The sequence below is a fragment of the Lissotriton helveticus genome, chromosome 1_2 (assembly GCF_964261635.1).
Source record: "Lissotriton helveticus chromosome 1_2, aLisHel1.1, whole genome shotgun sequence".
NCBI classification, from domain to species: domain Eukaryota; kingdom Metazoa; phylum Chordata; class Amphibia; order Caudata; family Salamandridae; genus Lissotriton; species Lissotriton helveticus.
The window spans coordinates 318,904,926-318,909,952 of record NC_136058.1 but is presented as its reverse complement, the minus strand read 5'-3'; the positions used below and the strand labels follow the sequence as shown (position 1 = coordinate 318,909,952).

The 5,027-nt window shown below is 49.0% G+C and overlaps 2 non-coding genes across 2 annotated transcripts; one reads left to right on the top strand and one right to left on the bottom strand.

Annotated features, from left to right (window-relative positions):
* Positions 1-412: 412 nt before the first annotated feature.
* Positions 413-484, bottom strand: TRNAE-CUC (transfer RNA glutamic acid (anticodon CUC)). The gene has a single exon. It is a non-coding gene; the product is annotated as a tRNA-Glu (tRNA).
* A 1,164-nt stretch (positions 485-1,648) lies between these two features.
* Positions 1,649-1,721, top strand: TRNAV-AAC (transfer RNA valine (anticodon AAC)). Its single transcript has one exon. It is a non-coding gene; the product is annotated as a tRNA-Val (tRNA).
* Positions 1,722-5,027: the final 3,306 nt, after the last annotated feature.

Below are 5,027 nucleotides of genomic sequence, written 5' to 3'. Positions count from 1 at the left end.
CATATTTGATGTATTTCTGTAGTTTGAGTATTGTTTTAGTTTAACCTCTTTCAGTCAGTGTCCAGGGCTTCCAATGACCCATTCAGTAGGGGGGAGGGGGCGTCAACAGAAATCAAAAGATTAATAAAAAACCCTGTGTCACTAAGATGTTAAAAATGTTAACTATGTGTTATCCATGCCTCGAATATTGGGCACATCATTAAGTAATCAGTGTGATTAAACATGACATTCTTGTGTAAAAGGACGGTGCACCAAAGGGAGTACTCGAAAGCTCCAGATCTTATTTCAAAAATTATTTTATTTTATTTGATTCCCATTAAAACAGACTCCTCAGCTGGAAATTCTATTTTAAAAATCCACCTAAAGCACAATCAATCGAACAGTTGTGAAATAAAGAGTAAAAACATCACTTTTCCCTGACCGGGAATCGAACCCGGGCCGCGGCGGTGAGAGCGCCGAATCCTAACCACTAGACCACCAGGGAGCGCTCGTGGGCATTACCTTTTCAGCCCTTCATGACTACAAAGGTGCAGCTGTGAGTGTGTGAATGTTGCATTGAGGCGCTATTTATATTCACATTCATCCTACCGATGCTTTTACAGAAAATCCACAACACAGGAAAGTGTCATATAGAAGTTAACCAACTGTCTTGCAAACCACAAGGTAAGGAAACGAACAAAACAAAGATGCACTTACAAGAGAGACCGAGGCCAGGGTGACAGGGAGAGGTCCAAGGATCTCCCTTCAGTGAGAGACCTCAGGTGTGCGGCGTTCAGTGATCTGCATTCAGTGAGAGCTACCCGTGTGCACAGGGAGCTCTTATCTGTGCATCGGTCACTGGTGTTCAGTGAGATTCCTCTTAGCTGTGAGTGTAGTCATTCAGCTGTGCAGGGTCAGTGATCTGGATTCAGTGAGAGAGGTCACTGCTCTGCAGCTTTCACTCATATTCATTGATGGGTATTTCAGCTATGCAGGGTTCAGGCACGAGCATCCAGTGAGAGCTCACGTGCGCTGATGTTTTCAGTGACATGCAGTCACTGAGAGTCTGCTCACCTGTGCGGGATCAGAGAAATGTGCATAGAGTGAGAGATCTCTTACTCGTGCAGCCCAGAGTACTGTGCATTCAGTGAGACACGATGCTTGTGCAGCATTGAGTACTGTGCATTCAGTGAGACACGATGCTTGTGCAGCATTGAGTACTGTGCATTCAGTGAGAGACGATGCTTGTGCAGCATTGAGTACTATGTATTCAGTGAGACACGATGCTTGTGCAGCATTGAGTACTATGCATTCAGTGAGAGACGATGCTTGTGCAGCATTGAGTACTGTGCATTCAGTGAGAGGTGATGCTTGTGCAGCATTGAGTACTGTGCATTCAGTGAGACACGATGCTTGTGCACCCTTGAGTACTGTGAATTCAGTGAGACACGATGCTTGTACAGCATTGAGTACTGTGCATTCAGTGAGACACGATGCTTGTACAGCATTGAGTACTGTGCATTCAGTGAGAGACGATGCTTGTGCAGCATTGAGTACTGTGCATTCAGTGAGAGAACTTTAGAAAAGCTTCCATACCTCTGCATCTCTCCAGCTGCCTCCAGGGCTCTCTTCTCATTGCAGCTAAAGGTGCCTCTGGCCCTTCCCATGGGTTTCCGTAGTGTAGTGGTTATCACGTTCGCCTAACACGCGAAAGGTCCCCGGTTCGAGACCGGGCGGAAACACTTTTTTTTCCCTTGGAAAAAAGTAACTCACAATAGTTCATTACTTTATTATTATCATTGAATCTAAGTTGTGGCAAAAAAAGTGAAAGTTCTGGAAATAAAAAGTGGGGTCAGATGGAAAACAAATCTCCCCTCTCTAGTGGAGAAATCTTCTTGACACATTGTTACAAACAGTATTATCAGGTGTTCCACCGAAAAGTGAGCAGACAATCGTGGTCAGGGAAATACAATATAAACTGGTGACAAAGTTCGACACAGTCCCCTTGCAGCACTGACAGGACGTGTGGTTTGGTATAAATTAGAAGTTTGCTTGTGATCAGAGGGCTCTGCCTACGTTTTCAATCACTGAGACCATAAATGTATTAAATGCAGAATTTTGGACGTCACAGTTGGCCGCGTGGACAGAAAGCAATGTCTGATTCTTAAATGTAAGTGGAAACTTCTATAATAGGTGGATTCGCTACTTGTTTTAAGAAACCCGAATGATAACAGAGGAAAAGTTAGAGCGATCGAAATAAAAGAGTAAAAAGCAAAATCACTTTCTGTTAAAAACCTCCATTTCAAATCTGCTGAATAACAAAAAAAAAAATTCTCCTCCGCCCGAATAGGGACTTGAACCCTAGACCCTCAGATTAAAAGTCTGATGCTCTACCGACTGAGCTATCCGGGCTTCATGAAAGGTGTGATAGGTACCGATATCCTTGATTATGTGAATACTGTGCAAGTGTGCATGTTATCTCAGGAACACTTTGTAGCCTGGGGCCACGTGGAATTCAACCTCCTTAAACAAACATTGCTCACTCCAGCCCCCTGAAGCCAGCGCCTGGACTCTCACTTTAAGAGTTCCAGGCGCCCCCAGTCTGTTTCCATAAACCGGCCCCCAGTCTGAGACCGCAGAGGCAGGAGGGGTTCAAGTCTCACATCCACAGATTGTATATTGAAGATATTGCCAGAAGCTGAATCACTTAAAAGTGACGCAATGATGACGTAATTGAAGTAAATCAAAGTGCAGTGGTGCAGATTTACAAGCCCCATGCGCCGCTGGTGCATCACGTTGTGCATCAGGTGGCGCAGCCTGCTAAAGGATATTTACAAGCACAGGTAAAGTCACCCTGCATGACTGAACCTGTGCTTGTAAATATCGCACCTGTTCACGCAAAACTTTGGGGCAGATTTATGATGACTGGCACATCCCCAGGGATGCGCCAGTCATCCTGCGCCGCTGCTCCGCCACCCATGGTGCGCCGCATTTACAATGCGGCGCACCATGGGGCAAAAACGGCACAGATGCGTGACGCATCTGTGCCGTAAAGGTGGCGCATTGCTGGAGTTGCGTCGCAAGCGCGACGCAGCTCCAGCAAGGCTCGGGGATGACCCATCTCCACAATACTGCGTCAAGACCTACGCCTGCTTCAAGCAGGCGCAGGGTTTTGACGCAGCATTGTCCTGAAAGTGACTGAGTGAAATCTCATAGATTTCACTCAGCCACTTTTAGGAGGCGTTCCTGCGCAGGAACGCCCCCCCCTGCGCAGGAACACCTCCTTATGGCGCAGGGCTTTACAACGTGACGCATCTCCTAGATGCGTCACGTTGTAAATAGAGCGCATTATTTGCGTCGCCTTTGCGTCAAATAAAGTGACGCACCGGCGGCGCCAGGCCTTCATAAATCTGCCCCTTTGTGTGTTAGGCGCGGTACATGGGTGTTGCTGTCACAAAAGCAATCTCCCCATGGCGCAGGCATCCTTGCACCATGGTGCAAGGGTGTCTGCGCCCGCGCATGGCAGCTGTTTCTGCGCCGGCGCAGGGGAGAGCCCAGGAATGCCACATATCATTGTAGATATGTTGCATTCCTGTGCTCTGAAAGTGCCGCAGCGTGGCGCAGCCAAAGGGCTTGTGGAGCCGCGCTGCGGCACGTTCGTATAGATTTGCCCCAGTGTGTGGGAATCCGCTCAGAGAAAACACAGCCAAGTGACTTCTGACCCAGATGGCTTTAAAAAGGTGTCATGGCTCAAATGTACAACCTTTCTGCAACGTGACAGATTAACAGAACTAACACGACCCATCTGTGGCAAACATACCCACTGGCACAGGACAAGGGATGAAGCACCCCCTCCTATAGGCTTTATAGGCTCGACTACAGGCAGTGGCACAAACAGCTAGGAACACACTCAAACATTACTGGCTCTACAGGCAGTGGTAAAAATAAGTGTGCACACATTGACAGACACTACAAGCTCTACAGGCAGTGAGGCAAGCAGCTGGGCGCGGACTCACAAACATTACATGCATACAGGCAGTGGTACAAACAGCAGTGCATACACTGAGAGACATTACAGGCTCTACAGGCAGTGATGCCAACGGCCATGTTCACGCTCACAGCACAGGGCTGGCGCTAGGCATGCGCAGCTGTCCAGGGCCCGCACTCAGCCCACCAATATGGGCCTCGCGCCAGTGTCCCCCCAGCCCCGCCTGTGCCTCGCGCCTATGCTGCAGCACTGCGAGGCCCAGGGGAGGGGCCTCCCTCTCCTCGGCCCCCCCAGGCATGTGTAAGGGAAGGGAACCTTCAAAGAAGAAGCAACTCTCCCTCTTTCAGCCCCCGAAGAGCTGTGGAAGAGACGCTCGTGCAATCACCACACTCCAAGCTGTACAGAAGCGTAAAAGGCCATTTATTAGGATAAGGCTGCAAACATACTAATGAACTTTATCAAACTTAACAACAATTCCAAATGTAACTCCTGATGACAGGTACCGTTTCATTCTCCCCGCGACATTTCAACTCACCATCTCATTAGCCTCACTCCTTCCCATTTCCCTCGCTGACCTCATTCTATAAACACAATCTCTCCCTTGAAGTTCATTCCGCTGCTCATTGCACCCAGCACACCCCCATCCGTCACCTGTGCACCCCTCCCCCAGGGCTGGAGATGCCGGTACGTGACTCACCATCCCGCCAACCAGGAAACCCCCAGAGGGCGGTTACCTGCCCCCACCTGAAAAAACCCAGTGCACCTTTCGCGTCATGCTTCCAAATTCCAAATCGTTTTTTCGGACAAATGAGACCCCAACGGCATCGCCAAACTCATGTATGCCAATTTCTTTTTATATGTATCCTCTGCCACCACTGTACCGTCCGTCATGACCCCGGTACCTACCAGCTCTTTCTTGAGTTCTGCAGGTTCCACTATTGTGCCTGCCTGTTCTTTCCCCCCTGGGAGCTGCATTTCACAGCGCCTGTTGGCTGCATCGCAGGTTCCGCTGTCTAAGGGGATTGCACCGGGAGACTTTTCCTCCTGCCTCTGTGCTTCA